General features: G+C 36.3%; 1 long non-coding RNA gene across 1 annotated transcript; it reads right to left on the bottom strand.

Moving 5' to 3' along the window:
- Nucleotides 1–12: 12 nt before the first annotated feature.
- On the bottom strand, nt 13–11,586 carry LOC136838461 (uncharacterized). Its single transcript, XR_010852997.1, has 5 exons — nt 11,431–11,586; nt 8,382–8,465; nt 7,488–7,629; nt 199–553; nt 13–151 (listed from the first exon to the last, which is right to left on the bottom strand). It is a non-coding gene; the product is annotated as an uncharacterized lncRNA (long non-coding RNA).
- Nucleotides 11,587–12,914: the final 1,328 nt, after the last annotated feature.

Genomic DNA, 12,914 nt, shown 5'->3' with positions numbered 1-12,914 from the left:
TAATCCTTGGCCATCTCAGTATTGGTGGTAGTTACTTTTCCTGTTTTAGGAGTTTAGCAGCTCCCTCCAACATAATACACATTTGGCTCCTGTTTTCCAAGTTTAGCAGGTCCTCCAACATGATGATACACATTTGGCTCATGTTCTCCACCTTCAACCATCTCTGCACAGTCTCGTAAGCTCTCTCTCTGTTTCCACCTTCAACCATCTCGGTACAGTCTCATAAGCTCCTCTGTTTTCCACCTTCAACCATGGAAATCATAATCCTTGGCCATCTCAATATTGGTACTCCTGTTGCTCTTCTTGTTCTTTGGAGTTTAGCAGCTCCCTCCAACACTGATACACAGTAGGCTCCCCCTCTGTTCACCTTCAGCTGTCTTGTAAGCTTCCTCTGTGTTTTCCACTTCAAGGCTTCCTCTCTGTTGTCCACCTAAAACTTTCTCGTAAATGCCCTTTCTGTTTTCCATCTTCAACCATCTCGACACTGTATGTGTCTCCCATCTGTATCAGGTTTCTGGACCACTTAACTGGATACAAACACCAGCCACTGTATCTGAAAAGTTTGATGAAACTGTTAGTCAGTGGCACCTGTCAACCAGCTTTCTTTTAAATATATGGCACCTATATAATACATTTCTTACACACTCTTCCTAGCAGTATTACACCCTAAACCTATTGTGCCAAAAGTACTTTGACTTTGTTACTCTTGTACAAGTAAATTTATTCAAATGGGAGGCAACTGGAAATATTACGCTTTGCAATTTCTTGCACCCTGGTTTTATTTCATTATTCCTTGTGATTCCAAGTTACTTATGCAATTTAAATTGCTTAAAAATTTACAAATTATTACTGGCATACTAGAAAAGTTCTGTATAGAACAGATTAGAGATGAAAAGGATTCCAACTTTGATATGAAAATTATTCTAAATCAAGGAAAACATTTCTGATAACCATTACTAAAAGTATACAATATTTTAAGACCTTAATAAGATTGCAATGAAGCAACAATAGATTCTAAATCAGGGAGAGGATTGTTGAACACCTAAATAATACGCAATAAATATTCTCATTACGTTACTAAGATGCCAATTAAGCAACAATTTTCGGCTTCAAATTTCCAAGTACATTTTAATCAAAGTAAAAAAAAAAAAGGTACAATGCAAATTCAGTGCCTTAAGTTTTGACGAAGGTATAGGCTCAAACCTACTGTACATGCTTCAGAATTCCAAAATTTAGTCACTACACCATAGAATAACCAGTGACAATATTAGTTATGATTTACTGTAAGCTAAGAATTAATAAACCATTTTGTAGTAACAGCTTTTCTTACCAGCTTTATGCAATTAATATCTGATCTATGGCAAAAGCAAACACTAAGAAAATGGCAAAAATACAGCGATTTTGTGTATAGGTCAATAAGGTTCATGCACCTTTCCCCACACCAAGATTTACAACCAAATTCACATTAACTTAAAAAGCAACCACCTACTACGATCTAGTAAAACTCAACCCCTACTCCAAAACTTAGTTTCAAGCAAAATTATGCGAACTTAAAAGGTAAGGTAAGCAACTTAAACTGGCGAGATTCTGAGGTGAAGAAAAACAGTAACAGAGAACTATTATTTGCTAGGCCAAAAAAACAAACGAAACAAATCCAGTGAGGGTAAAATGTAGGGAAAACTGAATGAGTCTGCAGGTTAACCAAACCTCAGACAGATTGCTACGAAATGTTCAAGGTGAGAATCTGCTACATAAAACATTGCTACAAGATGTTCAGCGGAAGTGCTGTTCTGAAAGTGATCTAGCCTTTATAAACATTCGATACTACAGCAATAGCACGCCAGGAACAAGGATCTCAACAACAGGCACATTAGTTGGAGACCTAAGTAGAAAGATGACATGTCGAACAATCCCTGTTAAATTTACAAGGTCTAACAAGTTTAATACTAGCATACTGTTCATCCGGACCACCGCTTTGCAATGGTCTCTACTTTCCATGAATTAGTTGGCCGCTTAATTGGGACCTGCTCAAATCACTTTCAACACAAAATAAACTAGGAACTCCTTAAGACATCACAGCTGCCAACAAATAGGTGAACATGTTCATCCATTTCAACTAAAGAGAAATTAGAACAGTGAGAACTGCTATTCTGATAAAAGCCTAAAGCACACTGGGGAACCGAAATACGTGGCGATCGTGCGGGTAGGACGTATCTGTGAAGTGCTGTGTAAAATTGCCTGACTTGCACAATGTTCAAAGGGAATACAAAGAAGAGGAAGGAAAAAGAGAAAATAAGTACTGTAGAAATTAAATCAAGTAAAGGGAAGATCAAACTATCATATGGACATGATCACATAATTATCGAAGCAGCACATAAAGATGGAACTATAAAGAAAATACTGGAGAAGGATGACAACCCAAATCTAGGGAGAGTCGGCAACCTGAGGACATTGCTCTGGAAAAGTTGAAAGAACTTGCTGTAAAATGTGACACTTGGCTTCATTATGAATGCTCGGGTATCGAGGCCAAGATACACACCCATGCTTCGTAGTGATAACATATTGTACATCTGTAATAATTGCAAGAGGCCTGAACAAAGAAAACACAAAACACTCACTGATGAAGAACTTGAAGAAATAAAAGAAAACAGATATTAACTAAACTGATTAAGGATTCGACTCAGAAAACTTGTGACAATGATCAACATAGATGAAATCCAAAACAAAATTAACAATGTTGATAAAGATGTAAAGACCACGACAAGCATGGATAAAACTTATGCTGAATCACTAAAGACAAAAAAAAGAAAGTGCTTCTGGTCAAATCTACAAACGAAGAGAGCACAGCAGCAAATGAAAAAAGACAAATTATGAGTAAAATAACGGCGCCAGTTGAACAAGTTAAAACAAGAGAATGACACTTATTTGTAAGATTTCCGGACAGGAAAAACTTAAAAAAGGCAAAAATGGAGATTCAGGAAATCAGCAATTTATCAGTAAATGAAATGGATAAACGTAAACCAAAAATAAAAGTAGTCTATGTACCGAAGGACGAAGATGACACTGTCGATAACATTGTAAAGAAAAATCCATGGGTAGGTAGCCTCATTTCTGAAAATGACGACCTGAAAATTGTAAAGGAAATGATAGCCAAAGATGACAGTTATAAACACTGTATCATCAAATGCACACCAAAAGTACGAAAGGCTATCTATGACAGAGGAGACAAATTGTGTACACTGTATAGCCGTTGCAAAGTATTCGACTGTTACATGCCGTATCAATGCTGTAAATGTCAGGAAATTGGTCACAGCGCAGCAAATTGTAAAAATGACCAAGCTTGCCCTAGATGTGGTGAAAATCACAAATCAAATGAATGTGCTAGCAGCATATTCAAGTGTAAAAATTGTGGAAAGGAAGGTCATAGTGATACGAAACAAAAACATATGATGGCAATAAGCGCACAGTATATAAAGAATATGTGTCAAAGGTAAAAAATAACACGGATCATGGCTTTGACTGATAATCTATACAATTTTATAAGCAAATTAAAAAGAAAAAAGAACTAAAGACTAGTTTCCTGCAGGAGCTACGATACTGACGAGAAAACACGAGGACAATTATAAAATATAAATAAGCACCTTATTTTGAAAACGTACAAGGGCTTCCGCCGGAGAGGGAATTATCCCTGCGGAGGGCTGTACATAAACCAAACAAAGTGAAAAATTGAAACATTCTGGGTCAATCAGAAAGACTAAGTAAGTTCTTGCCTTTGCTTAATTCATTAACTAGATGGTTTGTCTAAACCTGTCAGGAATACTAGTGTCGCTGGTGCTCGTGATGAAAACCCAAAGTTAGCAAACAACAATGTGGGAGTTCATTACTTAAAATAACATAAAACCTATACATAGCAACAAACGCTCCAGGTAAATGACCTTGAGCTGGTGTGCTACCCGAATGTAATTTCGAATGCTATGCGAAAACTATAAAATAGCTAGAGTGAGGTAGAAAAAACAACAGTTTTCCTACATATGACAAATTCTGACCATTTGGTCAGATGAATTAAGGGTCACTCAAATGCTGGATTAATTTCATCGGAGTGCACGCATTGTAGATATGGCCAAAGAAAACCATCTCTGGTGCCTAGCCTTAGATATGGCCAAAGAAAACCATCTCTGGTGCCTAGCCTTACTCAAGAAATCTCTGGTGGCTAGCCTTAATGTGGCCAAGGAAAACCATCTCTGGTGCCTAGCCTTACTCAAGAAATCCAATATCATGCAGGTCGCCAGTTTCACACAGAAGTCTGTGGTGACCCAATAGTCTACTTCCACATATCAGGGATAGGTTCTTGCAGTCACCTTCCACTTAAGCAATGATGCAACCGTAAAATGCCCATCTCTGTCATTCTGATAATGTGTCCCGCTAATACAGGCTATCAGAAGTAATTTCCAAAAAGGATTACAATATGATTCCGCACGTTCCTGTCTAAAGAAAGAACTGATAAAAGCAAAATTCCTTGCCTCCTTTACACTGAACTAAATGTCCAAAAGACGTCACACAATTCGTCTCCGAAATTAAGCTGACGAACAATGGTGAAACAGAACGATACTGAACAGAAGAAACATCCTGTTGACAATTTTTCTATCCTAAGCATTTTAATTACACATGAAATATATAAATACGTAGGTATCCCTGAGGACTCCTGCACTCTCTTGCTAACGTCGCCTATATTCTTTAGCGCCGTTGATAATTATGAGTTGAATCTCTCAGAACAACCAAAGATTAAAAAAAGTTAAAACTAGCTAGCAATCCTTTGCAGTTCAATTCTACCACAACCATAAAACTAGTCAGATGACCTGTCTCAACCTCTCCTCTAAACTGCAGAAGGTTGCTCGTAGTTCTGTCCATATACTGTAGTCTCAAACTGGCCCCTTCATAGCATCTCAACCATTCTCAAGCCATTATGAATGCAACTTCTAATCGGCAACTTATTCTACTAATAAATGCTAAATTCTGGATCTTATATCTGACTTCTGTATTAGTTCATACCAATCTACAGTCACCATTCCCTCCAGATGAAAGTTGGAGAACCAGTGGTCCAATTCAGTTTTGCCACATATTTCTTGTATATTCAGTATGATGAAGCATAAATTTCACTGAACTCCAGCTGTATTTCAGTCTTCTCAGACTATCCTAAAATTGATAAACCCTATGCACTATACAATTATATAGTCATATACACAACACTTTGTTGAAGGCCACACTTCTTAGTTAAAATATGCCTTTACTTCAGCGTACGAAACTAAGATGAAAAATGAAAAAGTAAAAGCAAATTCAAATTTTGAAAATATTTACAAGGCACAAGCGCAATTCTCATTAACTTATGAAATGCTAAAGTAACCGTGAAATGAAACATGGTGGGGGTAACAAAATTACCTTCTAGCAGAGCAGAGATTAGAAATTTGAGTTTCTAGCCAGTTTAGACCAAATTAAGTTAGGAAAAATATGCCAACAGAATGGAAGATAACCAAAAAGATTGCATTAATGCAAGATGTAGGGAAGTTCAATGACATCGTCCAAAGAAACTATGTAATCAAAATCTAATTACATACTTGAGCAGCAAAAGACCGTGCCAATTGAAAAAAAAATTATCTAAGATATAAGGCAATTCTGGCAGTTGAATATTGACACTTACCATTCAGAACTACAAACATGAATCTGGTTGAATAGATCCACGCTCAGGGATAAGACGCATGACCAGATTTAGACCAAAAAAGGCATAAAAAAATGAAAGTATGAAATTTGGGCCATGTTGCCCGGCTCTGAGCTGGAGAGGCCATCCAACGTCATGAGAAAGTAAAATAGCAAAACCTTCAAAAACTCTTAATGTTGTGTCTTTAAAATTGCAATAGTTACTTCCTCTCAAACGTATGACATTCAATATTCACAACAATGGCGTCATCAGTAATATGCCTGCTATATTCAAAGTAATGCATCAAGACAGCCAGATAAATGACATCCACCATAGTGAATACATGAAACAGGGTGAACATTCCGAACCAGTAATTCCTAACAGCAATGCCGAATGTTCTTGACGTATACTGGCGAAATGCCAGGAAGCTAATCATTCAAGAGTCCTTGTCAATCATTCAAGAATCCTTGTCAAATGGAGTGTCGAGTCCACTGCATTCTGTTTAGGACAGACTTCCAACGTTAATCATTTAGTCATTTTGCTGTCAGTGTTACTAATATGAAGGAGATTCAACTAAAATGAACCACTGGTGAGGAAAAAATATTCAACTAAAATAAACCACTGATATGAGGAAGAAAATCCAACTAAAATAAACTAACCATAAGAAAATGCAACTAGAATTAACCACTGATAGGAAGAAAATGAAACTATAAACCACTGATATGAGGAAGAAAATGCAACTAAAATTAACCAAAAGTCCAGCTAAACATTAACGCAGGAAAAAGTCGTATGCTATGAAATATCCGAAGTTACCATAGTAACAAAAACGTAGGGAGAATAAAATCCCTGCACAGACTAAATCAAGAAGCCAAATTGCCCAGATAAGTCACCAACTTAGATCCAGAAATCAGTTAGAAATTTGTGATACCTAAGATTTGGTATTCCAAAACACTTCTAATTCCCCTTAATTATTTTGCTTCGACGAAAATTTCATCGAAGTGTGCGTCTCAAATTTTAACTTAACTTTCACAGCGTCAGGACATAACATTCGGTGCTTCACTTGCCTAAGCTTTCCAGCACGAGATTTCACACTGTATAGATTTGACATTTCACCACCCCTTCATACCCAGCCTTTCTATTATGACTGAGCATGCTTGCCAGTTTTGCAGTTTTGATTTCAACCCTTTAAACTATCGAGCAAAAAATTTTACACAACAGTAAAGCTACACCATATTTTTTACTACAGTTTAGCTTAGTAATATATTGCCTTTGCAACAATTTTTTTTCAAACATTCCAGGAAACTCAAAGCAACACTGTCCGAAATATTTTTAAAACTTTCACTTACTGTATGTTCTCTTATATTCTGGCCTGAACCACTAAACTTTATTCCAACTTTACATTCTTCCATAAATCTACTGTCCACAGTGACACTAAAAGAATGATGCAACATTAAATCCTTTCAGCTGGCGTTACTCAGACCAGGGAGAAGAGGCCAACTACCCCTGATACTCTCGTTTAGCAGAATAGGAAGCAGAAAAACTACTGTAGTTCTACAGAATTTTACAGAGGAAAGTAACCCGCAATGCACCTAGCAAATATTACATTTACATTTCTGAAACTGCTGTTTCGTAAAGTGATACTAGATTAAGTCGAGATCCTCCTTGACAGCCACAGATGGTACACTAAACCAACCACCAGGAATTTTCATTCATCATTATTTCAAGGGCAATAAAAGAAATCTAGTTTGTGCACTTATTAATTTACTGTGTTTTACAAGATTTTTTACAAGCTTACTTCTTATTCACAACTGATCCGCCGCCCCAGACTGGCAGAGCGAGAGTTTCTTGAAGTTACCTCGATGTATGACTTCTAGTCAATGAAGAATCTAGTTGAAGCAGAGGATTAATCCTAGGTTTCAAAACAAGAAGCTGGTCACCTGAAAATGCAAAAATTTCTATAAACAATTTGTACCATTTATAACCAAAGTTGAAAGCATCAATAATTGAGCACCAGGAAAAGTCTTCAAAAGCTTGAACCATTAAAACACTTCAAATGCAAGATATTAAATTATTAATCAGCATTCTTTGTACCTCGTGCTGGACAGTTTTCAGTGATCACAATTTTCACTAATGGAGTTTTCATTCAAATTTATGAAACCACAAAGTTCAGATTGCTTGCTCTACCTGTCATCTATTACCTTTAACAGCAAGCGTTTAGTTCTTAATATTTTCACAATCTCTCAAATGCCCTTGCTACCGCATGAATGTTAACTTATGCCTAACTTGACAGGCAAATTAAAGAATCGGCTGTCAGTACACAAAAAATCTGAAGTTTTATTTCGTTTTTTACTGATTCTACTACGCATCATCCGCTTCCATATTCTGACTTATGCAAGTTTGTTTATTTTTCTTATAAAAGTAAAATTCTATATAAAACTTGCTTCGCCATGTAATAGCCGTTTAAGCTTATGTAACTTCGTTCACTAGTTTTAAAATGCTAAGGTTTAGGTGAAAACATTTCACATGGCTGCTTAATTCTTGACAACACAAAGTGACCAGCCATCAATAGTAACGACTTAAGATATTAGTAATTACTCAGTTTACCTTTAAAATGGAAGATTCACACTTTAAAAAAAGGCCACAATTCAATATTAGACTTGCTAAACACTCACGTAAACTTGTAACGTACCTTCAACTTTCGCATGAGGGGTAAGATCCTGAAGTCCTTGAACAAGGATAGCTGCAACAGTTCCTTCGAACTGTCCATTTGGATCTGTGGTCAAAGGAAATAACTGATTAGTAATCTGGTCATTTTACGCTCTTTGGATGGATTTAAGAGCAAGAAATTCTACGCTTTCATGGATTTATTCTTCACTAAAAATCAAGAGTTGTGGAAAGTTGAAAGCTATGACAGCAGTGGGAAGAGGCACAGTATCAGATTAAGGCGGCAAGCACTGGGACTATGGACCTCAACACTGGCTCTACTGGAGAAAAAAATATGCTACTTTTAAGCCAAACTGAGAGCGTTGGAACGAGAACACTCAATTCACACATTGTTTCCACTATTCTTGCGAACAATTTGCCAACATTACTTAGGGTAAAACAAACACCACGACATTGTTTAATCTCGGGAAAAATAAGCAAGGATCCTTAATGATTACTGTTCGGATAGATGGCATAAATACTAGCGAGAAGCGACCAGGCGTTTTCTTCCTCTATTCTGAGGGTCGTTGAGCGTCCCTTAAAAAACTATCATGAAAACTGATCACAAGGCTCCATTTCCACCCATTTAAATGAAGTTTCCCTTGAAATTCCTACAGGAATTGGAAGAACTCTAACTTAAACTTACAGCAAAGATTTTCCAATACATATGAAAGGTTATGGAAAACAAAGGTCGTACGTCAATTTTACTGTACAGAAGCGATTCCCTTTTGCTCTGAAGCTTTAGCCTAAGCACCACACTTGACGCAAATTTAGATGCAATTATGGACTAATGAATGGCATCGTGGTATCCATGGGATACACTTACATCTTGGGAGGTGTCAAAATTATAACTTCACGGAAAATGACTCCGAAGGCTACCACTTGACATACGAGCCCAACAGCAAGATGCTTAGACAAAGTTGAGTTTCAGTGAAAACGTGAGCATTTAAAATAAAACTAAGTGAATAGGTGTTTATGCGCAAAGTTTGTGAGTTTAGTAAATCCTTCAAAAAGTACAAATCTTAAATCAAATTTTTAAAGAAAAAAATGCCAAGAACACCATCAAAGCCCCGACATCAGTTATATTCGCAGAATGTTTTACTTTGTTACAGACAAAACAGACAAAAGATTCTACCAAAGTAAGATAAGCAATACTGGTAAAATTAAGATTTAGCCAGAAAAAATACATTAAAAAAGTAAAGCTAGACAAAACAGTAACTCAGCATTTGATGAATCAGAATGTCTCCAGAGAGAAGTACTAAACGCCCGCCGTAAGGACTAAATGAAGGTGAAAAGGAGGGTTTCCGCGAAAAAACTATTGTGAAACTGGCTCGCCGTAACTAGGGCGTTAACTCCCACCAATGAGAATCCCATAATTTTCAAAATTATAAAGCTCAGGAATACTAAAAAAAAAAAAATCCTTGGCAACATCAATATGTGAGCTCAATTTCGCAAAATCTTCAAGTCTAACTTTCTATTCAGTGACTTACTTCAAACTGCGACAAAATTTCGCATTCGGCACCAGCAAACAGTAATACCTATATAAATCTGAACATTTAAAAAAAGTGAACTGCCTTCCCCCAGTTCATGTTACTAAATCTGAGTTGTGAATGTCCGAAGTAAAATTTTCAACTATAGCATGTACATTAAGAATAACTACAGTTTGTACATTCCAACCATGGAAATGAGCGGCACGCTATGAGAAATTACTGCTAGCTATCCAGATTCATCATATACTGCTAAAAAAAATTACGAAATATTTCAAAAACACTAAGAAACTGCATACCCGAACTCCACGTAGTTTTCCTAGCAGTAACGCAATCATAAAATTTAGTCCGTATGAGAGACCATTACCCCAGTCAAATTTAATAGTGGTTCTAAAACAAATTTAGCAGTCAATCATTCGATAGACTATCCTAAATTAAACTGATTTACACTAAACGCCAGTTAACTACAAAGCACCCCCTCCAGTTCAACACTGGAAACTACAGCGCTTATTAACGTAAATAAATTTCTACATTGAAAGAATTAGTTTTTCAATCTCTAAGAACGCAAAATTATTAAAACACCAAATACCAGTGGAATGATTACAGAAACTTTCAAAGTTTGCTTCGAAAAATTGAAAACTGGTTTAATTTAGAGTTCTCAATATCCAAATTCCCAAACTTCCTCGGGCACTTCCAAAATTTAAGTGGCATGGCTTAATACATCACTGATCTATAAGGATTAGCATTTTAATCTTAAGGGAAATATTTACTTCCAAATGACAAATACTTAGTAGATGCAAGAAAAAGATATTAGCTGCAGTATTTAAACCACGGACTGAAAGTTGCAGAGATATTGTGAACGTCAGCAATCGTTACAGCAGCTTTTGAATGACAAAACTTTGCCTTAAGCCCCATTCAGATCACCGATTAGAGTAACCAAAATCGTGATTAACCTGCATAATAAAAGATTATAAAATTAATACTACCAAAACGACCTACAGACCAGAAAACTAGACCAAGGTTTTATATTATACAGTGTCTCCCATATGAAAATTCGGAAATATACTAAAAGGGGAGCCATTGGTCACATCACGAGTGGATCCAGATTATACTAACTTCCATGAACGATGTCAAGAAATCTTGTCAAGGAATGGGGTGAAAGACATATTTCCATCTTGAGTAACAAATTTTAAAACCATACTTGTATCAAGTCCATCTCGGCGATTTAAACAGCTCTGAAAGCTGTTCTGGAGCATTGTATAAATTCTCAACTTTTTCTTTTTTTATCGTTAATTGGTCGCCAACGTTGTCATTGGCATTTCACGACAAAACTTAATGAAATTTATGGATAACAGTTTTCATCTGACTTTGTTACTTAGTAAAAACATGTAGGGGGGATGGAGAAGCTCTTCAATCTGGATAGTTCATGCCATCTTGTTTCCACATTAGCACAACACTTACTTCACTTCCTATATAATTTGAAACACTTTCTGAACACTTAAGAAAAAGCATATTTGGAACTCAATATATAACAATACAAACACTTACCTCCTCTTCGTCGCAAAGCTCGCCCTTGACAACACAGCAAAATGGAAGAGGTAGGGAATGCACCTTTTGACGTGAGTTCGCCGGTGAAAAAGCAGTGATGACAGAATAAGGAAGTTCACTGATGAATAAGCAAGGATGAAAGGATGAGGAAGTTAAACACGATATTTGACCTCTGCTTTAGCATCCTTGTAGAATTAGTGGTGCCATCTTCATATAAGTACCAGAACAGCTAATGCTTTAAGAAAGATATATGACGTCCCCTTCAACCAGCTGATGCAAAAGTTTATCTCTTTACCTATTTACAATCCGTTGATCAACGATACTGTATGCAATTACAGTCATAATGCAGCCAAGAAGTGAATTGACCAATGATGATGCTTTTCTTGAATTTTGGTGTTTAAGGACATATGACGCAAACCTCAAAGAACGTAAGAGTCATACTTTTTTTTATCCATTGACAAATCTGTGAAATTGTACTTCTTGCTCGACAAAATCAGTAATAATGTATATGTGATGTATATTTAAAGTAAAAAATAGGCTGACGAGCCAATAAACATACGTCGATCTTTCCTGTTCCGAATTTGAAGAAAATCTAGCATTTTTCATTCTCTGAACAGATATTTGTGATCAGCATTTGTTGCCGTGAAGTCATTAGCTTTGACGACGGAAAATAATCCAGCCCTTTTGATATAAGGCTCTTCCGGGTAACATGAAAATGGGAATGAATAAATAAATGATGATTTACTACTTCATTTTGTAATTTTGAAGTTTCCAGGTTTCACGTGAAATGCAGATATACATCAAATTTTTACTGTATTAATTTAGCATTGAATGCGTATTGTAGGTTATATGTGTTGATGTAAATTAATTATCAATAACATCTGGGATTAATACTCTTTTTCAATGTCAAACTTCAAAGAAATTATTTAGTAGCTCCAATAAGACCCAGTAAAAGCCTTGTATTTTTAGCAGATCGGGACGTCATCTGACGAAGTCTATGAGGCGCGAGTGTTAAAGAAAACGAAATGACACCGAACAAAGAAAATGAATTTAACCATAAACACAATTAAAATGATCGCTGACTTCAACAATAAAGAAAGAGGGGTTACGTAAGACCTTCCAGATTTTGACAACTCTTTGGAAGAGGTCACCACCTTGTTTACAACCAGCCACAGTCTAGTAACCTCCAGGGATATATTTCACAATCAGGCCAAGACATACTGGATATATTTTGCAATTTCTTTGCCACCCATGTCTGATTTATCCTGATAAACTATTTTAATCCCCTTAGGAATGACATGATAAACTTCTTTTTTAAGGTTTTATTTGTAGGTATACAGTATAGGTAAGTATAGAAGATAAATGTAGGAATTAGACGTTGATGAAACACCTTTTGGTGCCTGGGTTTAGCGTCTTTTACTCTGAAATGAGTTGCATGATTGCATTTTGCACTTCTGGAATCGTAACTTTTCTTGTGCTCATTC

Source organism: Macrobrachium rosenbergii, chromosome 5 (genome assembly GCF_040412425.1).
Source record: "Macrobrachium rosenbergii isolate ZJJX-2024 chromosome 5, ASM4041242v1, whole genome shotgun sequence".
NCBI classification, from domain to species: Eukaryota; Metazoa; Arthropoda; class Malacostraca; order Decapoda; family Palaemonidae; genus Macrobrachium; species Macrobrachium rosenbergii.
Note: the sequence above shows the minus strand (reverse complement) of the source record. Positions and strands in the feature narration are given on the sequence as shown.